The sequence below is a fragment of the Anabrus simplex genome, chromosome 1, assembly GCF_040414725.1.
Source record: "Anabrus simplex isolate iqAnaSimp1 chromosome 1, ASM4041472v1, whole genome shotgun sequence".
Taxonomy (NCBI): Eukaryota; Metazoa; Arthropoda; class Insecta; order Orthoptera; family Tettigoniidae; genus Anabrus; species Anabrus simplex.
The window spans coordinates 1,295,380,019-1,295,407,945 of record NC_090265.1 but is presented as its reverse complement, the minus strand read 5'-3'; the positions used below and the strand labels follow the sequence as shown (position 1 = coordinate 1,295,407,945).

Below are 27,927 nucleotides of genomic sequence, written 5' to 3'. Positions count from 1 at the left end.
GGAAACAATATTTTCATAAAATAAGCATCAAATTAGGGCCAGAAGCCAGCATACGGATGTGGGCAAATTTTCCTTCGTAAACAGGATTGGAATAAATTACCTGCAGCAGTCTTTGATAGATTCTCTTCCAGTATCAAGTAATTTAAGAATATCATTAATGCTAGTGTAAAGTGAAAAGTAAAACTCGTAAATTACGGACACTGAATTTGTGATTTTCTGCTTAATCTAGAATGTTAAACTAGTAATATTTTTTGTAGTATTCTCTTTCCGGGAAATTGTCTGTTATACTCATGCTGTTGTTGTGTAATTACCTGTTTTTAACTTTATTGCCACTTGTAATGTTAAACTAGTAGTAAGCTTAGCCTATAGTACTGCATGCCGCAATGTTAAGTACCGGTTATACTTCAGTATTTCTTGTAATATTTTATATCCATGGAATTGCTTGTTGTATTTCTGTTGTTGTAATTTTGGTTTGTTGTTGTTGTTGGGTAATTATGTAATTATGTTTTTCCGTGGCTTCCCATTTTCACACCAGATAAATGCTACGGCCGCTTCCTTCCCACTTCTAGCCCTTTCCTATGCCATCTTCAGGGCTGTCGATAGTGGGGTTCAAACTCGCTATCTCCCGAATGCAAGCTCACATTTGCCCGATACTCATCGCACAACCAACTCGCTCTGTCCTCTGGAATCAATCACCCTCTCTGAAGTTTTGGATGAATCAGATCTAATTAACAAAACTTTCTTGTCATTTAGAATAAAGTAAACAGATGTTTCTTAGTGTGCTCCTCAGCACCCCCCTCCCCACCCCGTTTGGTAATGTAATGTCAGAAATACTTTGGTATTACTAGGGTTAAGAACTATGACAATAACTTCCCCTTTTCCTTTCTTTTCTTCTGTTATTATCTCTTTTTTAACTTCTCCCTGTTTCTGAAGGGTGCTGGGCACCGCCATAAAAAAATTGGTGGGTGCTCGGGTACCGTAACACTCCCGGCGTCGGCGCCCCTGCCTCCTAGTAATTTCAAACGATTGCGTCGTCAAGTCTCGACACGCAAACACACGAGCGTTCGAGTCACTGCTGGCCTACCGCGGCCACAACAACAGCTACGATATATCAGGAGTGATTGGCCGTGCTTAGCACGAGTGCGGTGCTTATCGGCCCCTGATCTAAGACAGTCTAGATTTGGTGTTGGTAGGCTGGTTTTTGAAATAAGGAACTATCCTACCATTTAATGGAAGAAACACACAGATTAGGCGCCGATGCTACCTTGACCCGGAATCGAAGCACTAATCTTTCATTTCTTGGGCCGCCTTATGGTAGACCTACCCATCTTTCACACATGGCAATGCAACCAGATAGAGCACGAAAATCGCGGTGTAACAGACAAGCTACTATGTAACTATATGTTGTCAAGGATACCGAAGCAGTATTGATATCTGTTCCAGTTTTATCTGTGATGTAATTATAAGCTGATAACCTTGTACCTCCGCATATATGATTACTTAACGATAACAAATGTTTGTTTATGCCGCACGGAACAAGCCGTGCCTTGCGTCAGGACACACCATATTGGTAAAAATAATTTTGTTCTAGTGAAGAGGGCCGGTCTCGCGGTGTAGGAGTAGCGTGCCCTGTCCTTACTCAGAGGCCTCGAGTTCGATTCCCGGCTAGGCCAGATTTTTATTTTTTTTGCTAGGGGCTTTACGTCGCACCGACACAGATAGGTCTTATGGCGACGATGGGATGGAAAAGGCCTAGGAGATGGAAGGAAGCGGCCGTGGACTTAATTAAGGTACAGCCCCAGCATTTGCCTGGTATGAAAATGGGAAACCACGGAAAACCATCTTCAGGGCTGCCGATAGTGGGATTCGAACCTACTATCTCCCGGATGCAAGCTCACAGCCGCGCGCCTCTACGCGCACGGCCAACTCGCCCGGTCAGAGATTTTTACCTGGATATGGTGGCTGGTTCGAGTTCCACTCTGGATACTTGATTACAATTGAGGAGCTATCTGACGGTGGGATAGCGGCCCCGGTCTAGAAAGCCAAGAATAACGGCCGTGAGGGTTTGTCGTGTTATCAATTAAAGGGCCGGGCTGAGTGGCTCAGACGGTTAAGGCGCTGGCCTTCTAACTCCAACTTGGCAGGTTCGATCCTGGCTCAGTCCGGTGGTATTTGAAGGTGCTCAAATACGACAGCCCCGTGTCGGTAGATTTACTGGCACGTAAAAGAACTCCTGCGGGACTAAATTCCGGCACCTCGGCGTTTCCGAAGACCTTAAAAATGTAGCTAGTGGGACGTAAAGCATATAACATTATTATTATTATTATTATTATTATTATTATTATTATTATTATTATCAATTAAATGCACTGTAAAAACTATAACTTTAAGACTGTGATAGCAGTAGAAGGCTTCCTTGGTCTGAAGAACCTTGTTCTAGCGAGGTTGGAAGAGACGAAGAACTAACCAGGAATGATCGAAGTGGGAAATCTGTCACAAAGTATTTCCAGAATCAGCTCCAGTTCCATGCTCGCAAGTTATGAGCCCTTGGGTGATAAAGTTAAAATGTCTGTTCTGTGAACAACTGTTCAAAGTACGCTTTTTTCCTAAAGTCTTTCAACATACACTCTACAAAATGTTTTTCTACTTTATTTCAAGTCCCGCGTTATTATCGTAATTAAAAACAATCCTGGGACGTAGATAACCCATTGAGGGTTTCGGATTGCCAAGACACTTACTGTCTAGCTAGACGGCTCACAGATATTGTAGTTTCGCTCAGTCAGGATAACAACTTCCTCATTCGTGACTTTTGTCTGTCTTGACCAGATTCGCTGCTTCTTTTATCAGTAGTTCTTCTGTCGACATTACGAGGCTGAGTCAAACCCTATCCTAGCCCTAAGTTCAGCAGTAAGATCTTCGAAAGAGTCTGAGATCGAACTCAGCCTTTTCGGTTAAGAGGCCCCACCATGATAAGCACTGGCCTCAGTAAGACCATCCAGCTTAGACCCCGAACTCAATCAGATCCAGTGTCTATTGAAAAGCACAAAACTTATTCCTTCCTTCATTTCGCCAGAATTTACAACATTTAATTTTTTTCACATTTATGAAATTCCCTGTTTCTGCGTTTACACTGCTGCGCGCATGATTCATTAGGAGTTTTCGACACTTACGGAGCAGATTCATGATATTTTGAGCGAAATATCCCATAATATAAATTACGGAGTTACAGTAAACAAAGTTGTTCCCGTCGTTTGAAGTGTAAAATTAAATTAAATGAACTCTTCGCAAATAATACTTCATTTAATTGGTTCGTGTACTGAAGAACAAAATATGTTCTTAAATCCTTACTTGCTTCGCACAGAAATGTCAAAAACATATAATTTTTAATAAAAAATTGATGGGGGCATTTTTTGCTAGTGGCTGTACGTCGCACCGACTCAGATAGGTCTTATGGCGACGATAGGATAGGAAAAGACTAGGAGTGGGAAGGAAACAGCCGTGGCCTTAAGGTACAATCCCAACATTTACCTGATGTATATATGGAAAACCACGGAAAAACATCTTTCATCTTCAGGGCTGCCGACAGTGGGTTTCGAACCCACTATCTCCCGAATGCAAGGTCACAGCTGCGCGCTCCTAACCGCACGGCCAACTCGCTGTCACATACTCTGTTATAAGATGGCGCTTTGTTGACTCGCGCACTCAGGTGGAGGTTAGCTATCGTTGTGAATACATCGTGGTCAGTTGTATACAGTAACAAATGTAATCATGAAAAAAATATTATTTGATTAGGATTCGGCAAAAACGTGCAAAAGAAAGAGTTGAAATGAGAAAAGTGAATGATGAAGGAATAAAAGAAATGAAACGAAAAACTATGAGAAACTGAAGCAGCGGAAATAAATCCACATAATATTTGTTTTTTATGTCTAATAAGTAAGGCTACGAAACCCTCAAAATCCTGGGGCCGTTAAAATAGAGTCAGCTTACTGACAATTTTTCTTTTCTTGTTTTGATCCCAGAAATTACCTCCCACCGTTTGTTTCAAGTGTTTAGATACACTCTGTATAGTCACAAGTGGTTAAAACGTGGCAATTACACATTTTAGTGCTACTTGTAAATAATAATAATAATAATAATAATAATAATAATAATAATAATAATAATAATAATAATAATAATAATAATAATAATAATAATAATATTATAATATAATAATAATAATAATAATGATATATTATTAGGTCTATTATTATTATTATTATTATTATTGTTACTACGTGTGGCTATTTATAGCCTGGTACAGTGCTTGTTAGGTAGACCCTCCGATGAGGTATGTGGGAAACTGCGTGTTGTACTGGAAGATAGTATTGTGTGTGGTGTATTAGTTGCAGGGATGTTGGGAACAGTACAAACACCCAGTCCCCAGGCCAAGAGAATTAACTATTACGGTTAAAATCACCGACCTGATCGGGAATCGAACCCGGGGCCCTCTGAACCGAAGGCGACTATGCTAACCATTCAGCCAAGGAGCCAGACTACTTGTATATGATCCCTTTGTCGGCAGCCCTGAAGATGGTTTTCCGTGGTTTCCCATTTTCACACACAGGCAAATGCTGGGGCTGTATTGTTGGGAGATCAGAAGAATGCACATACCCGGTGAGGTACGGGGCGAAGGGGTTTTCACCAGCAGAGCCAGTGACGCAATGGTTACCATAGCAACTCCGCTACTACCCAGGCGACTTTATATTATCTTCTACCGGCAGCTTTTCGCTCTTGTCAGTTGTAATCCAGCAAACTACAAAGTGTGAGTCAATGTTTTCGTGTAGCAGATAAGAGCCGATCTGTCTGGGCAGAACAGGAAGTTCGTGCTTGCAGCAACATTCCTCATTCTTGCATTCTTCTCATCTCTACACAATACCTTAATTAAGGCCACGGCCGCTTCCTTCCAACTTCTACGCCTTTCCCATCCTATCGTCGCCATAAAACCTATCTGTGTCGGTGCGACGTAAAGCAACTAACAAAAAACAAAAAAAAAACAAAACACACACACACACAAAAAAAAGGAACCCTTGTATATGACTATGTACGCACTAGAAATATTTCAATGGAAATAAAAAGATATTCAAAGTATAATATTTATTTAGTGTCCTTTTCGAGGCCTAATTGTCTTGAAATCGGTGCGACGTAAAGCCCCTAGCAAAAAAAAAAAAAAAATATCTTGAAAATAATTATGTCTACTCATGGGAAAGAATTCAGTTTTGAAACCGAAGGTGCGGGATGATTGCATTGAAGTATTCACTAGACAAGATCAATATGTTGAAAATTCCTAACAAAGGATACATTAAATCTATTTTCCTACCTACATACGGAAATTTATCCCTGCCTGCTCACTCTCCCCCTCTCACTTCTATCCTGTTAGCAGTATTCTCAAACCGGCTTTGACAGAAGGATGAATATTTCTGAGAGGTATAGAAGTAGTTGTACAGAAATTTCCTCCCATTCTACTAATTCAACGGAGTAGTTTTATTGTATGTCAGTTGAACATCTCAGCGGCAACTAATACATTTGTGATAAAGCCAAAGGACCGTTTGAATTCAGAGAAATCAATGGATGGAAGAGGAAAGATAAAGTAAATGTTTTGTATTAAAGACGTTTTCCTTGTTAGCACAGTGATTTATGTGGAATAAATTATCAAGGTAAGTCAGCCCTCCCATGTTCTGCATTGGTAATTTCTTCAAATAACTATTTCTAAGAATTTTAATCACAGAACATGTACATTACCACACAAAGCGAGTGACATCATCACTTGCTTCTCATTACAGTGACCGTGGTTCGATTCGAGACCAATGAACGAAGAATGAAGAAAATTAAAAATAGCTTTCCTTTGGTTTGGATAGAGGTATCATAGTTCTGATCACAAAAATAATGGTCACGCGAAGTTTTGCCATTTGATTCTATCAGAGCTTGCACGAATTTCATATCCAGTAATGGAAATTTTGTAGACGATCTAGACGGCAAGCCTCTAAATCGTCATTCTTTAACATTATTAACAATCCGTACCATGAAAGTAGTTCGTACTTTTTGACTGTTTTAATGGAGAAAATAACTTTTACAATGGTTAACTTGTATACCTTCTACAATCTGCTGATGTTAATGATGATAATCCTATGAATTATTGAGGGAAACTATAAAAAAATACATGATTTTTGATTTTACTCAGAAAATCCATCATTTACTGCATTACTGAACAGCCATATTTAGAAAACAAACCAATAAAATATCTATCTTCACAATCTGCAATAAACAAATACTGAGAAAGTTTATTTCTATTGCTGATAATGTATTAATCTTCCAGTGAAGCCAGCATGAGTTTACAGAGGGAGCAACATGCTGACAAGGTGGACAAGTCATTGTCTCAGGTCTTTTCTTAAATACGACCTAATAAACACAAGATTAATTTAACTACTTTGGCAGTGACGACAGATGTCCATTTTAACACTCTAACATAGAACTTTCCTAAATTAATACCTAATTGCATTTAACTCACATTACCGATATGGGGTCTTAGATAACGTTACACTACCCGATTGATTTATTATGTAATAATGAAGACATGATTCATATTTCAATATGTACTAGCAGTTTCCCGCTGGCTCCGCCCGTAATGTACACAGAATGATTGTGTTCGTTACTATCCTCACGGATATATTTAAAAAGTTTCGAATTAATGAAATAAAGCACATGATTTGCTGTGGTAATAGAATGTAATATTATGTCCATAAAACACTTGAAAATACATCACACAAAGAAATTGAATTAAACGTTCCTTGGAACAACACTGCGCGCCGAACTGTTAACAAGTCCTTCAAAGATCTTCGTCATGGAGATTAATGTGCTCATAACTTTTCTAAGAATCTACCAATTTAAGTAGTTAATACCTCAAAAGAAAACGCTCGATCCACTGAGTGTTTTTAGACCAAAACGAACTGCGCACCTCAGTTAGAACGAAAGATATGATTGCTTCAATGAGAAAAAATGTTGAAGAAATGAGACGTCAGATTGAATGTGCACTCATAACTTTCCTCATGAATCAACCAATTTGAATAGTTAAGAGTCGAAATGAAAAAGCTTGATCCACTGAGTGTTCTTAGGCCAAAACCAACTCCGTACCTCAATTAGAACCAAAGATATGATTGCTTCGAAGAGACAAAAAAAATTGAAAAAAATCAATTTGAGGAAGGCGGAAGTGATTTATAGTACCTGATGACAAATCTGTGCATGAATACCTTTCAATGAAAAAAATGAAGGAAATAGACCGGATAGAATGGCCGGACTGACTGACTTTAATTTTCATAATTTTTTTAAATATATAGATAAGATGTACAGCATAGAGCAACAAATGACGTTTTACTGCTTGATTTTCTCATCTGCTGTACTAGTCTGGGCGACGAAACAAATAAAAGATTTAATGGCCATAAAATGTCTTCGACATAGTAGACTGACGTAATAGTGATATGAATAAAGTGATTTACTGCCATACTCGACAGCATCACAGCTGATGCAGTGTCTCTTATGTACATTCTAATCATGCTGCATTCCAGGTCGGCATCTTAACAAGGAATCGTCCATCATATTCACCAACACAGAAGCATTATTAATATAATAATTTCGTGTGGCTATTTCTAGCCGAGTGCAGCCCTTGTAAGGCAGACCCTCCGATGAGGGTGGGCGGCATCTGCCATGTATAGATAACTGAGTGTTATTGTGGTGGAGGATAGTGTTGTGTGTGGTGTGTGAGTTGCAGGGATGTTGGGGACAGCACAGACACCCAGCCCCCGGGCCATTGGAATTAACCAATGAAGGTTAAAATCACCGACCCGGCCGGGAATCGAACCCGGGACCCTCTGAACCGAAGGCCAGTACGCTGACCATTCAGCCAACGAGTCGAGCATTATTAATGCGAACACACAATATTCTTTCATTCTTCCTTCCAGTTACGCAGTCAACCCAGCAGTCTTGTGACGATTTTATCAATGGTATATCTCTTTTGATGAGAGCGACGAGCACGAAAGCCGTACGCACGATGCTTAACTTTTGCAGCAGAATGATATTAGATACTGTGTTACTGCTATTCGTCAATGACGCATTCATGCAGCAAATGATAAAAATTGTCAATTACATGTTAGTAACGGAAATCCAGAGCATTCTTTCCCTGTCGTACATCGTTCATCGCACCATTCGCTACATGATCTCTGCACAATACTCGGCCCAGCGTCTTTGCTATTTCCTGGAGCGATTCATTACACTCTCACGTGCCAACAATGCGAAAATTCCATTTTACAGTTTTATTCCTGTTTGGATTTTGCCTTCTCATTCTTCCCATTTGCACTGGGACTCATGTTGAACATAGAGAAAAACCTTCCATGACAGCAACGAACGACTGACTGACTGATGGAAAATCAGTCTTTCGACGCCAAGTGCATGTTTAGTCAGGAAATAACTGGCCGCCAGTAGATCATGTGACCGCTACTGTCTGCCTCACAAGCCAGAAAATTTTATTGGCTGCCACATGAAAATTGGCGCTGAAGTTGAATGTAGTCGTAGACGGACAATACCTGCAAGCTATTCAGAAGAATGTGCTGGAAATTTTACCTACACTCAGATTGATTTACTCTTAGAAGTACCCTTAAATTTTAGATTATTAAGTTAAATGAATAAAATGTCAATGTAAGGTTAGAAACATTATAGTTTATATTTTTCGAGATATAGCTTTAATAATAGTAAATATTATAAATTAATTTTAAAATGTTAAAATGATTTTTATGATGCTTTACATTTCATACAAATTACATTTCACATTAACCTTAAATTATAATTAACTTATTGTTTAAGTAGTTTAATGTTCAGTATATGTTTATGCAGGTGCATAATTATATGGTTTGGCATAATAGCAGGCTTCATAGCCTGAGCCCCGCCATGTACAGAAAGACATAAATAAATAAATAAATAAATAAATAAATAAATAAATAAATAAATAAATAAATAAATAAATAAATAAATAAATAAATAAATAAATAAATAAATAAATAAATAAATAAATAAATAAATAAATAAACACTGGCCGTTTCCACTTTCTCCGTCTATAATTTTGACAGAGTGCATGGAATGTGATTTTGGTCACAGCAAGCGAGTAGGCTGCAAAACATGGATAGATGGTGAACGACTACCACGTGTCTCGCAGTTGAAATACCTTGGTTCGGTACTGAAAACTAATATGAGTGTTGACGAAGACGTATGTAACACATTGGATAAGGACTGCTTGACTGAAGTGGAGATCCTTGTCGGGAGTACTCTGCGATCCCAAGGTGCCAATAAGAACCAAAGGCAAAGTTTGCTGTTAGACCTGCAATGATGTATGGAGTAGAATGCTGGACCACCCAAAGGGTGCAGGAACAACGACTGCATGTAAATTAAATGAAAAGGCAAATAAAATTCAATTAAAAGCATGAAATTAAACGAAGATCTATCAAACATTAACGAATGGCCTAGTAGTCACTGCCTGAAGATAAATCCATTCATATTACAAGTCATCATAGCAGGATCTAACAAAGCACATGGCAATTTAGAAAGCATAAGTATACCCGTTTTCAAGTTACCGGTAAGTGAAACACTTGTAACACTGAAAGACTCCGTAAAGAATCTAGGAATAATTTTAAATAAACATTTAAGTTGGTCAGAGCATGCAACAAAAATGTGCTAACGTATATTCGCTTCATTACATGAACTATATAAAATGAGGGAATTCCTACCAGTCACCACCAGGAAATTCATCGTTCAAGGATTTATACTACCAATATTTAATTGTAGTTACGTTGTCTGCAATAAATTAAGTTATTCACTTGGCTCTAAACTTCATCGAGCGCATAATCCCTGCATTCTAAATGTTCCACTCCCTTCCCACATCAGTCCATTCCTCCATCTGTTATCTTGGTTAAGATTAGTAGATAGATGTAAGTACCATGCTGTCTCTCTCTTTCATAAGATACTACAAACAGGCAAGCAAGATTACATCAGACTAGATTTCAATAGATTTAACAGGATCGTCATCATAATCCTTACTGTCCATTCACACTCATCATCACTGCACTACGCTTTGTATCGGGCACCATAAGTTTCTGGAATTCTATTTTAAATGAAACTACAGACATAAGTAACACAAAGCTATACGGAAGAAAGAGCCGGAAGATTGACCTACATTGAGCTTAAAGAAGTTACGACACATCTTCAAAAAGTTATTAGATAAATATTGTTTCAAATCAAACAAATCAAACAATGTATGTTTTATTGATCTAATTTAATTAATTATGACCCAATTAGCACACACACACACACACACACACACACACACACACACACACACACACACACACTTGTATTCAACCATGAATGGCCACATTCAACTAATTGCTGTCTCTTTACAAGTTTCTCACATATTATCGACAGGCTTCACCTCCCACTTTCGCTCCGCACCATCAGTCACTTAGCACACCAACAGATGCACGCAGACAGGGTTGAACACAGGACTGCTGACCACAACAACATACGACGACTGTTCCTTGACTCAACTCCAGAGAAAGTCCACCACTTACAAAGTCAATTCAAGTGGCCGTTCCACAGAGTGAACTACACAACACTGACGACTAAAAATACAGCGGTCACATATCAGCAACAACTCAACATTGCTAATGACAAAAACGATACTCCTCACAACAACGACAATTAACACGACTCCAACTCTATTCGCAGCAACTGTTCCATATTCAGTACTCCAAAGGAGCACACACACAGTATTCCGCTCAGTATACGACGATACTCTGACGCTGGTGTACACTGACCATATCCAGTACTACTGCCGTCCCACTCCCATTACTCAAACTACTGATTATTCGCGGCTAGCCTCCTTTTCATATCCTGAAGATGGAGTACTGGAATCTTCGGGGCTTGGCCGGAATGGGAATATTCTCTTTTCATGTTCCAGAAGGCGAACGGGGAAACCAGATGAAGAGAATACAGGGAAGAAGCTGCCGCTATGCCCTTGGGCTAGGAACTCCCAGTTGACTAACTAGTTCCTTCCAGGGAATACCGAAAAGGGCTAAACACAGAAGGTTGGCACGTAACGATATTATGCAAATGTAGTAACATTACAGTTTATATTTATCAAGCTTTGGTTTTTAATCACTATCACTATCAGCCGAATCAATCGTTAAATTATGTGGCCTCTTTACGTCATAGACCCATATAGGTTTGTAACAGTCTTCTCCAAGTGGCACGGTTTTGTGCAGTTCTCTGCCAGGTGATATCCGCAATCTTCCTGACGTCTCTGTCCCATCTGTCTGATGGTCTTCGTTTAGGCCTTCAATGTTCTTTCGGACTCCATTCCAGCACTAGCTTTGTCCATCTTTCATCATTATATCGTGCAAAATGACCAGCCCACTGCCATTTTAAAAATAATACTCTCTAGAATACTCTCTCTCCTTAGTGATAGATCGGATAACAATTGCTCTTCCTACCGTGTATAGCGCAGCATTGCCCTTTCCATGGCTCTCTGAGGTGTCCTAAGTTTTGCTTTCGTAAACTTGTTTAGTGTCCAAGTCTCACAACCATATGTTAAAACAGGAAGAATGCATTTATTAAAAACTGATTTCTACAAATTTACTGATGAATTCCTTCCAAAAGCTTGCCATCAAACTTGATGCGCCGATATATTTCTGGTTTTATATCTACCTTCATATTTAAAATTTTGCCAAAGTAGATAATATTCATTAACCTCTTCTAATGACGTGACTTAATTTTCACTATTCCAGCCTGTACCCATTTACTGGATATGACTTTCGTTTGGGAAAGGTTCATGCTTAAGCCAACCCACTGACATTCCAGTACAAGATCTGTAACTAAGGTTGTTACTTTTTTGATGATAATAATATATATAATCATGAATAATAAAAATATATAAATAAAATTACTCAAAAACTTAATAAAATTAATAAGCATAATTAACCGAAATGTCCGTAGTATGGGCGCCAGAGTTCACCAGAATGGATCCCTCGAATTTAGATAAGAGCATGATAGACTTTATATCCCAGGGCGTGTACATAATGCTGCGTACTGGTACATCTGCTGCAGGCCTTACCTAACCTCCTGAAAACGACTAATTAGGTAGGAACTGCACCTAGGTTCATCAATAACACTGATTCTAAAATAGCTACTATATTCTTAACAAATTCCGTGCATGAGCACCTCATCAACATACAACATTATACATATAATACACACATAAAATATTGCTGGAAGACTCCATATTTACAACAACAACAATAATAATGAAAATCGTGGGAAAACGAAAGCGAGAACTAAGTTACCATTTGTAAATAGTCCGATGAACAATATACATGTATGAAGATAAATACCCTTCACTGTCTCTATATCAATTCGACTTACCGATTCTCATAATCGGCAGTTATCACATCACACAGATCCTGTACCTTGTACTACTGTGTTCACATATTTTAACACTTGTTGTAAAGATATATACACACGTCTGTCGATCCTCAACATAAATTTATGGAAAGTCTGAGATAGCTTCCACCAACATATAATGCTAGGTCGCCACAAGTGCTACCATACTTAATGCGCAAGCACTCTCCACAATCATCCACTTTCCACGACCATAACAAGACTACGCTCCAGGAACGTTTTAAGTCCAGTCCATTGCAGGCGTGTCACTCCAGTACCGTGTATCAGCACTACTTCCTTTCCGTAGTTGTAGTTCAGTTGTAGTTCTCTTCCTTCTCGTTCCTTTACAATCACCTCTACAATCACCCTTACCATGTCTTTTACAATGTCCCTGGTTGCCGCCGTATGATCAACCTTTATAGACATCAACATCCCCCTCCTCTCAGATGACACGTCTGGATTGGTGCTTGCTAGCCAATCATGAGTAAACCTCTTCTTTCTCCCAAGTTATAAACAAACACTCGGGAGTTTTACATGAATCATCAAATTTCCCTGGTACAACAACAAGCTCATCTCATCAGGCTGGGATATATACATGACTAATGGAATTTCCTGACACAAGTACATCACAACAGACACTGGGGTAGCCATATGACTCATTCAAATTACCAGAGTTATTAAAGCAATGTTTTCCCACTCGTGCAAAACAAATTACTCATACCTACATATGTGGATATCTTCCAGCTTACCAATATAAATGGCAAAATATACAAATGAAATACTGATAATAATAATGGTGATAATAATAATAATAATAATAATAATAATAATAATAATAAATCGAATACTGACAATAATATCTCTAACTTCTACATATAATTCTGGGGTGTGATATATATACTATCACAAGGTTTGTAGCTGTCCGGCCCTGCAGTGTAGGGGGCAACGCGTCCGCCTGTCACCCGGCGGCCCCGGGTTCAATTCCCGGCCGGGTCAGGGGTTTATAATTGTAAATTATCAATATCCTTGGCCTGGGGACTGGGTATTTGTGTCGTCCTTTACGTCCCTTTCCTCACATTAAACACTCTACACTTCCGCAATTCCAATTACACGCAGGATCATATAATATCGTGCAAATATGGGCAATATATCTCTAGAGGTCGACGCCCCGAACATATAGCATTAAAAAAAAAGGTTTATAGCTCATCGAAGTCATTTGCCAGTAAAGCAATATCATTCCCAGTTCATTTTTTTTCTAGTTGCTTTACGTCGCACCGACACAGATAGGTCTAATGGCGACGATGGGACAGGAAAGGGCTAGGAGTGGGAAGGAAGCGGCCGTGGCCTTAATTGAGACACAGCCCCAGCATTTTCCTGGTGTGAAAATGGGAAACCACGGAAAACCATTTTCAGGGCTGCCGACAGTGGGGTTCGAACCTACTATTTCCCGAATACTGGATACTGGCCGCACTTAAGCGACTGCAGCTATCCAGCTCGGTCCCAGTTCATTTAGGGTTGGGTCTCCTCGTACTGCAGCACCACGTTGCTCGATCTTGGGTAGCCGCTTTTGGTAAGTTGGCGATCCTGATTTATTTTACTATATAACTTTTAATCATTTCAACATTAGTTTTTAAGTTAAATTCAATTCAAATACAATTTATGTTCATTTTAATTTTAAAATTTGTATTCTTTTAATTTTAAATTTTAATTTTAAGCATCATGATTCAAATCCATTACGTGGCATAAGACTGTTATTTCTTCTTCTTCTTCTTCTTCTTCTTCTTCTTCTTCTTCTTGCGTTCCGGCCTTCTAAGGACCACGTTACAATTTCAATTGTTCCTCCTTAGTTGTTCTTTCCTTTTCTTCCAGTATTCTTTCATTGTTTCACTGTGTTTCTTTTTCCTGTCTTCAGTCCACTTTGTGCCTGTTTTCTTTTCCTTCCTCCCTTGGAATCCTTCCATTTGTAAGACTTTCTTCCTAAAAATCTTTCTTTCCAATAATTCTTCTTCTCGTATGTTGTTCCTTTCCAGGTCTTTCTTGACTTCTTGAATCCAGGAAAACTGTTATTTATTTATTTATTTATTTATTTATTTATTTATTTAGCGTACGGTATGCATGGGCAGCAAATGATCAATAATAGTCAGCAAGGGGTTATCAGACACATGATTAAAAGGAGACACGATTATGCACACAATATTAGTTGATTTTTTTCCTACTTGTTTTACGTCGCACCGACACAGATAGGTCTTACGGCTGAATGGGACAGGAAAGAGCTAGGAGTGGGAAGGAGGCGGCTGTGAACTTAATTAAGGTACAGCCCCAGCATTTGCCTGGTGTGAAAATGGGAAACCACGGAAAACCATTTTCAGGGCTGCCGACAGTGGGGTTCGAACCTACTATCTCCCGAATACTGGATATTGGCCGCACTTAAGCGACTGCAGCTATCGAGCTCGGTAATACTAGTTGATAACCGCACATCTAATCTATTCGCCACTAGATCAAGAGTAAGAACGTCCCTGTCACAATAGTTGTATTGCCCCATTTCAAGAATTGGTTCAGGTTTGTACATGTACGAGTAGAATGCAATTAGATGTTCCAGAATTGTCAGCTTTTGAGGGATAGAGTCAATAATAATAATAATAATTTATTGTTTTCCTTTTGCTAGTTATTTAACGTCGAACTAACATACTGAAGGTTTTCGGCGATGCAAGGTTGAGCAAGGCCTAGGATTGGGAATGCAGCGGCCGTGACCTGTGTGAAAGTGGGAAACCATGGAAAACTATCTTCAGGGCTACCGACGGTAGGATTCGAACCCACCATCTAACGAATGCAAACTCACAGCTACGCGACACTAACCGCACGGCCAATTCGCTCGGTATTATATATTTTTTTCTATTTACTGTATTTAATAATACTTATAGGTTTTCGGCGTTGCTGGGAAAGAGAAGAGCTAGTTTTGAGAAGGAAGTTGTTGTATTAATTAAGGACTAGCCCCGTAATTTACATAGTATGGAGATCGGAAACCACGGATCAGCATCTACGGATCTACTTAACAGCTACAAAACTCTTATGGCATAGCCAACTCTCTTGATACCAACAAATGAGATGCAATGCTTGGCTATAGAGGTATCAGCTATGATCACAACAAAACAGAACTTATAGAAATTATATAATGCACCGTAAAATTTTGCAATGTTCTTTGCGTTCTTTGGTCACTATCGGACAGTAGTGACAATTACTTATCGAAATTCCAAAACATTCAAGTTCCCATGTCGCAAATCGATTCCTGATAAGACATAATATTTACAGTGTACTATGTCTCCTGGTATGAGCAAGATCAAATTGGTTACTTTCACTGATCTGTCTCAGTCTAATTCTTGGCTTTAACAATATGAAAGTACCTCAGGTATGAACCAGGCTCATGTTCGTATTGACTATTTTGTGCCATATGATGGATCTGACTTCATGATACCGGACAGGAACTAGGAACTATTATTGATATAGCAGTGCCTAACACAAGAATTTTTGTTTAAATTTTATTTTTACAACTTGCTTTACGTCGCTCCGACACAAATAGGTCTTATGGCGACGATGGGATAGAAATAGCCTAGGAGTGGGAAGGAAGCGGCCGTGGCCTTATTTGAGATACAGCCTGGTGTGAAAATGGGAAACACAGAAAACCATCGTCAGTGCTACCGACAGTGGAGTTCGAACCCACTATCTCCCGGATGCAAGCTCACAGCTCCGCGCCCCTAACCGCACGGTCAACTCGCCCGGTCAAGAATATCTTGACAGCATCTGAAGAGTAAAAATGTAATTCCTTCCGTAGCCAGTCCCTGTTATAAATAGCGTGAAATTATTGCTCATAACATCGGTTGGTGTGTACGTTTCAGTGGGCTTGGCAGAATGATATGTAATAGCACCTACTGGCTCAGTTAGAATAGCAACGTGAAACTGCCTCACTCTTCATTTCCTTAGTACGTCTCTTCTGTGATAGCTGATGGTGGAGCTGCTTGGGATTCAACCAGCCTTCGGGCTGAGGAGCAACGTATACAAGGTGTAACAAAAATACTGGATTCTTTATATGTAGAGAATAAAAAATAGGTTATTTCAACCTGGATTCAGAAATGCCTAGTTTCGAAGTTATCTGACCTTCAGGAATGATCTTAGTATTATTCAGATATGGTCATTTTCTGGAATTGTGTTACACTATGTTGTCATTCTTCAAATCCAATATTCAAATTGCCTACCCTCAGTACCCCTGTAGGTGGGGGTGGTAGAATATGCACGGTATCACCTGCCTTTTGTAAGAAGGCGACCTGAAGGTGTCTTGACTTCGGAGTGTGGGTTGACGAATACGGGGCACTTAGTTGAGTCCTAGAATTGCTTACTCTTACTTGTGCCATGCTTCTTTGCTATTTGCTTTACGTCGCACCGACACAGATAGGTCTTATGGCGACGATGGGATAGGAAAGGCCTAGGAAGTGGAAGGAATTGGCCGTGGCCTTAATTAAGGTACAGCCCCGGCATTTGCCTGGCGTGAAAATGGGAAACCACGGAAAACCATCTTCAGGGCTGCCGACAGTGGGACTCGAACCCACTATCTCCCGATTACTGGATACTGGTCGCCCTTAAGCGACTGCAGCTATCGAGCTCAGTGCCATGCTTCTCGCTTTCATATATACTATCCGACCTTGCTCAGTCAACTCTTGTTCTTTTCCGACCCCGACGGTATTACATGTGGAGGCCTAGGGAATGTTTCATTTTCGCATCCTTCGTGGCCCTTTTCTTTCGTAGGCTGATACATTAATGTTTCGAAGTGTCGGAACCCTTTCTTATTTCCCCTCTGATTAGTGTTAACAGAGCATGGTTGCCCAGTTGTAGCCTACATCCTCGTAAAACTATCATCACCACCACCATCACTCTACCCTAAGTCTGTACGCAGGCCTCGGTTTGTCGCCTTATTGACTTATGAACAAGCTTCGACATTCCTCACGGGGTTCACAATTCACTGCCAGACCGATGATGTAGCGTCTTTCAGTACAGCATGGTATTTCGGATTCAGATCTATCCCGTGAACATATAGCAGACACAAGTTCACACTAGACAAACTGTTAACTCAGAAACATTTCTGGGCCAATAGTGGTATGTAACCCCCCCCCCCCGCCAGATTTATATGAGAAATCTATCCTGGAATTTAGCCCCGTATTTTTGTTACCCCATGTACAACCAAAAATATCGCGCACCCCCAATACAAAAATAGCTAAGTAGAACGTTGTTGTATCACGCCTTTTCAAGTATAGAACATGGGAAAGAATACAACACTGTTAGTGCTTCTCTCTAAATTTTTCTATTTAAAGATGTTAATTGTATTACTTACTAAGAAATGTGTTGGTGATTGACATTTTCAACGTATTAAATTCTACCGCACATGCATATGGCATCGTCGGTGACATGGCAGTAGCACTAATAAATGCAGAGAACAATAGACTCCTTCAATAATAAAGCCATCTCGTTACTTTAATAAGCCACATTGATATGGAATTGAATTCAAGGAGAAGAGAAAGTCAAAGCTCACTCACTGTCTTAGGTTAGCTGTCCCGTATTTCTACTCGTCCCACAGCAGTCTCAGATGCGGTGCTACCACGTCTCTTACACTTCACTCCCGATTTCTGAAATAATGTTTGCAATTATGTAAAGATATATGTGTAAACTTATTTCAAATAAACAAATGAATAGGGTAGATAGTCTTCATACCATGGGTGGATTAGTGATTTTCCTTTTCTATAGGCTCTGAATTACCGAACACCAGCTCCCGTTGAAGAGCTAAACCAACGCACCGTTCTTCTTCCTGCAACAAGAAAGAAATACCATTGAAGTGAATTCAAATGTCTCACATATTCCATCTTTATATAGTAAAGGAACACTGCTCACACAAAGGGATCTACTACATCTTATAAGGGAGGCGTAATGTAAACCTTAAAACGTAAGAATGTAAGAGACGTAAAAGGACACAAGCTTGCAAATTTGCCTGATTGTTGATATTGTGATCATATTCACACCTGTAGTTTTAAGTGGAATACAAATCATACTAACGTGATTTCTCATATCAAAGATCCCTGGTGCGTTTTTCGGAAACTGAACCACGGCCACCTAAGTGAGAAGTCGATATCAATGACGCTTATCTATCATAAGTCTAAAGAAACGAATTGTTTTGTGAAATGGCATTTGTTCCGAGATTATAAATAACATTTTCTCCACATTTACATACGTTCCGTTTCTGTTCATGTCCCAAAGATCTTTTTCTTTTTCTTTTTTTTTGCTAGTGGCTTTACGTCGCACCGACACAGATAGGTCTTATGGAGACGATGGGATAAGAAAGGCCTAGGAGTTGGAAGGAAGCGGCCGTGGCCTTAATTAAGGTATAGCCCCAGCATTTCGCTGGTGTGACAATGGGAAACCACGGAAAACCATCTTCTGCGCTGCCGACAGTGGGATTCGAACCCACTATCTCCCCGATGCAAGCTCACAGCCGCGCGCCCCTAACCGCACGGCCAACTCGCCCGGTCCCAAGAACGTTGGTGTACACCATAAGGCCAAGGATGATTTTATACTTTCTCGACTGATATTTCAGTCTTGGTTAAGAAATTTTCGTTGGTCGTGATTTAAAGAGGGTGTTTTTTCTTCGAAGAATCTTTACATGAATAATTAACTCGATTTTAAGGAGGAAACTGCATTTCAAAGAAATATTTCTCTATGATCTATATTTTTGTAAATACTGTTTCCATTGAAGCCTCCGTGGCTCAGGCGGCAGCGCACCGGCCTCTCATCGCTGGATACCGTGGTTCAAATTCCGGTCACTCCATGTGAGATTTGTGCTGGACAAAGCGGAGGCAGGGCAGGCTTTTCTCCGGGCACTCCGGTTTTCCCTGTCATCTTTCATTCCAGCAACACTCTCCAATATCATTTCATTTCATTGATCATCCATTAATAATTGCCCCAGAGGGGTGCGACAGGCTTCGGCAGCCGGCACATTTCCTATCCTCGCCGCTAGATGGGGGCTTCATTCCATTCCTGACCCGGTCGAATGACTGGAAACAGGCTGTGGATTTTCATTTTTCACTGTTTCCATTCTTTTAGCAAACGGCATTGTTGTTCACTGGCACGAATAAAATTACCTTCTAGTGATCGCAGTGTATATCCATTGGAAAATGCTTGGTCTCTGAGGGAAAATAACATATTGCGCTTTATTAGCCTAACGAAAACAACAAAATCCGGACTGGTTGGATCTGTCATCTTTTGAGTGTGTCACAATGGAAATGACAAATTTTGCAATTTCAATCCTTTTGGACCCCGTTGGAATTTTCGGTCACAAGTACGTATTTCTACATTCTTGCGGGTTACGGGCTACCAGCATGAAAACTTGTAGCTTCCTAAGCATTCTATTCTTTGATAACATTTTGTTCATTTCTGAACATACCCATTCCGCTCCCCTCAGTGCATTCTCGATTCCAAACAGCCAGGGAGGTTTTCTTCAAAGGGAGCTAATTAATCCAAAATTGTCATAATCATGGAAAGGACTACATTTGCAATTTCAAATTATTTCAGAAAATTCCTATTTTTTGCTTCCCCTTGGCCTGAACTGAGGATAGAGGAAGTGGCCCTCTCTATGTATGAGATAATTCTTTTGCATTGCTATTAAAATATTTGGGAGGGGGTGATTAGCTAACTGACTTAGCTACTGGCTTCCCACCCAGAAGGCTGAGGTTTTCATATTTTTTAAATATCACATGGTGTCAGGAAGGGCATCCGACCTTAAACTAGTGGCCAAAAGCAAAATGAGCCTGCGTGGCTCCAGCGACTCCAGAAATACCTGGGTTAAGCTGAAGAAAGTTTATTGTTATTAAAATATTTCTTATATGGTGGGGTTCAGTGTGGTTTTATGCCTAACTATATGTTACTACGCGGGCATACAATTTAAAGATTAGTTAGTTGGTGAAAAGACAGGAGTATAATATTTTTAAAGTAATATTAGTTAACATTTTGTGCGTGATAGAGATTCTCTATTTTAAATAAAAAGATAAACTTAATTTTTTTTGCTATTTGCTTTACGTCGCACCGACACAGGTAGGTCTTATCGCGACGATGGGATAGGAAAGGTCTAGGAAGTAGAAGGAAGCGGCCGTGGCCTTAATTAAGGTAGATAAACTTAATAGAGTGTACACACCTGAAGAATATGTAGCAATGATAGCAAACAGCATAAAGAATGATAAGTTCAAATTGTAAACCATAACGATTATACTGAATTTTTATGCCTATTGGTCTAAGCTATTCAAGAAAACTGTAGTATGCAATGAAACTAAACTACTAGTAAGAAACGAAAAGCAAGCATTCTCTCCTATATCCGTAGACTGTTCAAATGATATACAGTATTTCGCGGCAAGTCAGGTGTACTAGACGCTACAGTCTTTAGAGATTCTCCAGTGAACCTTTTTTTACAATGTATTTTACGTCGCACCGACACATATAGGTCTTATGGTGACGATAGGATAGGAAAAGGCTAGGAATGGGAAGGAAGTGACCGTGGCCTTAAGGTACAGCCCCACATTTGCGTGGGAAACCACGAAAAAAAAAATTCTAGACTGCCAATAGTGGGGTTCGAACACACTACCTCCCGAATGATAGTTGATAGCTACATGACTCAAACCGCACAACCACTTGCTCGGTACAAGTAATACGTTGCCATGGTTACGGTCCGTGAATTTTTCATCCGATTCCTAGAGCGGGAGTAGGGTGGTGCCAATATCTCAATAACTGTTGGTTTTAGGGCCTTAAAATATGGTTTTCGGGTCCATGGGGACTTGCCGAGGTTTTTTCTTATTTTTGAGCTTTTAAGTTAACAGTAATGATGTGTGTTAATGTCCACATAACTGCCAATGGTTTCATGAGGGACTATATCAATTAATCTGCTGACGTTGGTCTCTTGCATTTAAGTGCACTTAATGTCGACAACGGTGCAAAGATAGTTATCGAGAAAATGACAGCATAACTATTAACCTGATATAGCTGGCACCGTAATATTGAGGGAAGTATTACAAAACTACGGATGTTATTCTTAAAATGTGCTTCAGTTTAATATTACAAGAGAAGTCCATTTAGCTGCTCAGAGATTGACACATCTTGTGCATATGGGCATAATCAAAATCTTCTGTTCTAGTTAGAGATACTACAGAATAGAGAGAATGCGCCAGGCTTATTTAATTATATTTCATTAATGCCTCATATTCTCATGTGATACCAAATTCATGACTGATACATGTATTAAGCGAGTAAGTATTCTTGTCAATAAGGTCATGTTTGAAATTCCTGGTTTAAAATCTCGTTGAATTAAAATGATAATACTCTATGGGCAGATAATTCACCCAATATAAATCCACTAGTAAAAGTGCACAAAATGTGACACGGGAAACTAGTAAAGAATAAATTACCACTGAATAATAATAATAATAATAATAATAATAATAATAATAATAATAATAATAATAATAATAATAATAATAATAATAATAATAATAATAATAATAAATCTTGGTTGTATATCCCACTAACTACTTTTACGGCTTTTCTCTTGGTTTTACGTCGCATCTACTCAGACAGGTCTTAAGGCGACGATGAAATAGGACAGAGCTAGGACTGGGAAGTAATCGACAGTGGCCTTAATTAAGGCGCAACCACAGCATTGACTGGTGAAAACCCACGATCAACAGTGGGGTTTGAACTTACTATGTATCTCATTAATGCACGCTATCAGCTATAGTCCAAGTTGTTCCAAGCCTGCTCAAGAGAGAACGCCCACTTTGAAGTGCGCACCGTGGCAGTGCGGACATCTCCACCACAATCTAATTAAATACTGCCAAATATTCTGTTGATTCCACCATAGGATCTCAGTTCTTAGGTACAGATTACCAAGATCTAGGACTGACCACGGAATCTTTAAAATTGTGATAAAAATATCATACCGGGTTATTTCTGCATGAATCAGTGGAAATGCATTTCTTAATGGATCGGTGGATGCTTATACATATATTTGCTTAAGTCTTTTTCTACTGGACATCTGGTTGCAGCGGACAGAGTGCACGAGCCATCGTCAAGATGAGACTTTCGAGTTTGTCGGGCTGAGTGGCTCAGACGGTTGACGCGCTGGCCTTCTGACCCCAACTTGGCAGGTTCGATCCTGGCTCAGTCCGGTGGTATTTGAAGGTGCTCAAATACGTCAGCCTCGTGTCGGTAGATTTACTGGCACGTAAAAAGAACATCTGCGGGACTAAATTTCGGCACCCCGGCGTCCCCGAAAACCGTAATAAAAGTAGTTGGTGGGACGTAAAAACAATACCGGTAACATATTATTACTTACGAGTGTTATGAAACGCGCAGCCAAAATGGTAAATAATTGCTGGTGTGGATGGATACAAGTTTTACTTAAAGCTCGAAGAAGAAAAGGGAAGTGTGCAGCCAACATTTTACAATTTTAATATAAGAAGTTGGAAAATTTAAATGTCATAGTCAATCCTAAGTCTGGAAAGTGAGAAAGAAAATCATAGTTATTTGTGTGTGGCAGAGCTAACACTATCGGGGGAGGAGGGGCGGGGCAGGTCCCGCAGCGGAGTTTATCTCGTGGGGGAGCTGACGATGTACCTTATAAGTTGTTAGGGTAACCGTGGCAGACGTGGCATATGACACTCGGAGGATAGCTTATAGCCCGGTAGCCTGACTCGGAAGGATGTTACTCGTGGATTCCTGTCCATTCCTTTTATTTACTGAAAGAGGTGGTCTGCCTCAGTATCCCTTATGTCAGAAGGTATTGTAATCTTCTAGGAAGTTCAATATGCAGCGTCACTGTAAGTGCCTTCACGCAGCACAGTACGACCTGATAAAAGGCGAGGCATTAAAACTAGTCATTGCCAGGCTGAAGGGCAACATACAGCAAGACGTAGCCTAAGTTTTGAGAAAATAGGTATGTCAGTTATAAATGACAAATTATCAGCATTATATTTGTAATAATACAACCTGTGACAATACAGTTCGGTGAATAGTCCTGTACTATTAACATAAATGAACAAATCATGACAGTGACCTTACCGTCCTTCGACATAGTCCCCTCTCATAACTAAGCACTACTAAGATCGGCGATACATATCCTAGAAACTTTGCAAGAAGGCTTCCTTTGGGATGGTGTTCAAAAGCCTCGTCACGTTTTGTTGGATGTCAGGAATATCGTCAAATCTCTTTCCTTTTAAAGCGAGTTTGAGTTTTGGGAATAGGAAGAAGTCTGGAGGATTGAGATCTGGCGAGTATGGGGGATGTTCAAGTTGCACCACCCCGTTTCTTGCCATGAACTGTTTGACGATATTGGCTGTGTGTGGGTGAGCGTTGTTATGGACAAAAAAGCATGAACCTTGTTGTGCGTACTGGGGTCGTACCCTGCGTAGATGTTTCATGAAACGGGTCAAAATTTCAATGTACCGTGCAGCATTCAACGTCGTTCCCTCGGGTAGAAATTCCTTGTGGATAATGCCTTGACTATCGAAAAAGGTGATGAGCATCGTTTTGATGCGTGACTTTTCGGCTTTGACCTTTTTCCGACGAGGGGATCCCGGAGAACACCATTCCATGCTTTGCCGTTTCGTTTCAGGGTCGTACCTCAGACACCAGGTTTCATCCTCAGTGACAATATTGTGCCATTTCACCGTTCTATAGTTGCAGTATTAGGAACAAAAATGGCGCTCCAGCCATTAAAGAATTAAAATAAAGCAATTAGCAGCGGTACGAGCCGAAGAGACAATAAATTCAACCGGCAATCACGGAAAGAACCACTTTTAGAAGGCGGTGCGAAAGAATGACGAGAGCGGATTATTTAAACCGATTATTGAAAAAAAAATCTTCCATTAGAACAAATCTCAATTCAGCACTGCATCGAAGAAAAGACGGAATCGAGTAAAGAAACCAGCTACTTATCGGATTCTTTAATCCATTATTGGAGAAAAGATCAAATCTACGATAACCCGCTTAACATCAGCTGTGGTTGACATATATGTGAGATTATAGACCAGCTGTTAGGAAACGTCAAGTTGGATCTGTACTACGTCACGGTTGGGCTCGGAACATTGTATTTGCCCGATACTGCACAACGTCAAGAGAGCTGAATTAAACGGAAAATAGAGTGCAATTCTAAAAGCACGTAAAATTCACACCGTTTCGGCGAGCAAGGCAGTTGAAATAAGACGATATTTAGAGCTGTTATAAGCAAATTAGGCGGACCAAATTACACATATACTTTTCGCATTAGCACTACTAAGCAGATTACAGCATGTATAAATCAACTAATGCCTTGTGTTATTCTGTCCTTGACGCAATGAAGACCACTATGATGTTCTAAGAAGCTGAGGCAGAGACTACTCTGACTATGGTGGCGCTTCACGAGATTGATGACCCAGGAGGACGGTAATCAGCTGTGAGGACGAGATGGACCCGATTACCTAAGCCGAACCATGGAGCGAGGCTTACCATCCCATGACGATTAACAGCGAGATGGAAATCACTACCCAATAAGCAAAGTTAAGTCCCCATTTGAGTCGTGTCGTAAGTAGAAACCTTTATTCTTTTGGTTAATATATAATGTGCATTATGACATTGTGTGTGCGTAGTTAATATACAAGTGTACTTACAAGGAAATAGGTATTCATCTGAAGTTACCGTAAATCCCAGACATAGGTGTAAAATACCAGTGAATGCCGTTCGTAAGTTTGTCAATATGGTAGTGGAGAAGTGATTGATATTTTTCTTAAATCGTTGTCAGTGAAGTGTTAGAGTATTAAGAGGAAGCTAATATTTATATGCGTGATGGCTTTAACAAAATAACATGCGTAAAGATCGTATTTAGGGAATGTTACAATAAAATATAGTGGCACAGTTTTAAGGTTACGATGTGCTGTTCTTTGATACTATGACAGTAATGATAATGATTTATATATGTGTAGGTTATGGCACATATGTTGCGCATTTTGATGAAACGAGTGCTTTGATTATGAATGCTACGCGATAATTGAAGTGTTAAATGGTGAATTAATAAGCATATGAGTTGATAGTATATTTTGATGGTGATAGTTATTGTTATTTAGGAAGTTGGTCATAGTATTTCTTCGAGAGATGGTAGTATGTGTAGGTTGCACATGCTAAAGTATATGTATTGGAACGTACTGTTTTCGATCGCTATTTTATTCCCTAATATATATATAATACAGATTAGGATACGATCTCAATGCCATCAGTATAGAATTAATTGAGTAATTAGGATCATCAGAAGAGCCGAGAGGCCACCTACATCAATATTTAGGCCTTCACTGACATATCTGCGATTGTTTTCATGTATTCTCACATACGGCAATTTAACTTATGATTTTATGGAAGCAGCTTAATACATCACTGGTAACTTAGTCTTTCATATGTGGATTTTAGATGAAGATAGAGTCTTCTTATGTGTCAATTTTTCCACCTATGGTATTATTCGTTGGAAGGTTAATTATATACACTTGGTAATGCTATATTAAGTCATATACGCACTTTAATTGAATTTCAACCATGAATTAAAATAATAATTGAATGATTTAGTCACATAAACCTTACAATGAAATTAATTTGAGATTGCTTACGACTTAAAGTGGACTTAGATTTGCTTATATGGAGGTCAGTTGAAATGAAATATGGAACATTCAAAAATTTGAGATATCAACTAGAGAAAATCCCTAATGGACAGACATTAATTTTCTCACACGATTTTTCTACTGTGCGTGGACATTGATGTGAAGTGTTCAGCCGAGTGATATGCATTTCTTTTATTGCATGTGAATTTAGGTTCAGACGATTGAATTTTGGTAATTTTAAGAAGCAACCCAGCTTAATATTGAAAGATTCCAGATCTTAATTAATTAATTAATTGATTGATTAATTATTGGCCACCTTCTTTGCGTTTTCACATTTTCAATTGAAACCCAACTTGAACATTGTATATAGTAGGGAGTATAGCTTGTTTATTTAACTCATTTGGATGCATCCAATTTTTACAATTATGTTGAATAATTTTACTTGATTATATAATTATTTTTTTTTCATTTAATTTTCTTGGATACTACTTAATTATGATACAATTCTTCGACAGGCCAGGATTAGGACATAGATAAATGAGGCCTGATTTCATTTCTTTTTTTATGTTAGAGGTTTTTCTAAACCTGTTTTCTCCAATGCAATATAATTACGTCGCTTAGAGATGCTGATTGCGTAGGGAACCAGCCACAGTGTATAAATAATTTTTCAAGATATTCTACCCTAATTTCAACTCATACTTAGACCAATTTATTAATAAAAGCTGAGTAGTGAAAACATTTAAATTCTTTCAATGTCTACTTAGAATAAGTACTAGATATAAGCTTATAATGACTAATTCTGATTGCGATTATGATGATGACATGTACGGAATTCTTGACAAGCCATGATAATCTGATTTTTACGATAAATTTCGGTATCATACAAGTACGGTAACCGACTGATAGCGTGTTGAAGACGTTCATCTACGTAGGTTGGGATTTACCGTAGGCCATCGGTGTTCTTTCTCACGCGGAACACACAACCCAGCAATAGTTGGCAGATGGAATTATTATTAAGAGCTAGTCTGGAACTCGTGTATCCCCACCTGGACGCGGGAGTGGTGCAATATAGTTCAAGAAATTTGGTGTCGCATCCGCCGTTTCGACAAAATCCTGTGAAGCCTCTAAACGTGCCTGCTTCTGATCGTGGCACAAGACGAAAACACGTTTTCCTCTTCCCTAACTTCTGGGTAACGATTTGTCGCACGGATTCACGGTTAATCTGCAGTTCATCCGCTATCATGCGCAAAGTTAATCGCCGATCGTTCGTGATTCATGTCCTCACTTTCTCAATGTTTTGTTACTGACGGCAGTCGCCGGTCTTCCGCTACGGTGGTTGTCAGAAACACTTTCCCAACCTCCTCGAAAACGGACGAACCACTCGTACACACACTTCAAGGACAGTGCTTGATCTTCATAAAAACGTACCAGCATCGCATGCGTTTCTTTCGGTGTCTTGCCAAGCTTAAAAGAAAACTGTACATTGATATTTTGGTCGTTCATGTTCCTGTTCGCAGTTCAGAACCAACGCACTAAACACGCACTGTGTCAAACAGGTCGTACATGGCACACACACGATACTCAACTGAACAACGTTGGTAGCAGGTGGTCTAAACCTGCTGCTAAGCAGGTGCAGCGTTGTGTGTCGCCAGTATTGCCGGATCGACCGATCTGTGTTCATTCACCGAAATTTATTGTCACAGGTTGTAAGTTA

General features: G+C 39.5%; 1 protein-coding gene across 1 annotated transcript in view; it reads right to left on the bottom strand.

The window, feature by feature from the left end:
• The window catches only part of LOC136858277 (vesicular glutamate transporter 3), a 591,282-nt gene that overhangs the window by 307,107 nt on the left and 256,248 nt on the right, over positions 1–27,927 (bottom strand). Inside the window, exons 2-3 of the mRNA XM_067137692.2 lie at positions 18,271–18,364; positions 18,096–18,185 (exon numbers count right to left, since the gene is read on the bottom strand). The gene's annotated coding sequence lies outside the window, so the exon portion shown is untranslated. The remainder of the gene's footprint in view (positions 1–18,095; positions 18,186–18,270; positions 18,365–27,927) is intronic.